This window comes from Pterocles gutturalis, unplaced genomic scaffold (genome assembly GCF_000699245.1).
Source record: "Pterocles gutturalis isolate BGI_N339 unplaced genomic scaffold, ASM69924v1 scaffold14830, whole genome shotgun sequence".
NCBI classification, from domain to species: domain Eukaryota; kingdom Metazoa; phylum Chordata; class Aves; order Pterocliformes; family Pteroclidae; genus Pterocles; species Pterocles gutturalis.
Window position 1 is genome coordinate 51 of NW_010143631.1, and position 226 is coordinate 276.

Sequence of the window (226 nt, forward strand, 5' to 3'; positions counted from 1 at the left end):
CTATCACCCCCCTCAGGTGTTCTTTCCCCCCTGTCATGGCGCTCTGGGGGGTTTTCCCCCTCTCTCGTAAAGGGAAAAAGGACTCGTGGGTTGAGGGTGTGTGGGGCCTGTCCCAGGCTGTGGGGCAGCAAAACCAGCCCCTCAGGAGGGTCTCTGCCCCCACCCCAGCCCCTGGGGGGGCTCCAACCCCTTCCTGGGGGTGGGCGCCTCTCCCCTCAGCCGGAAC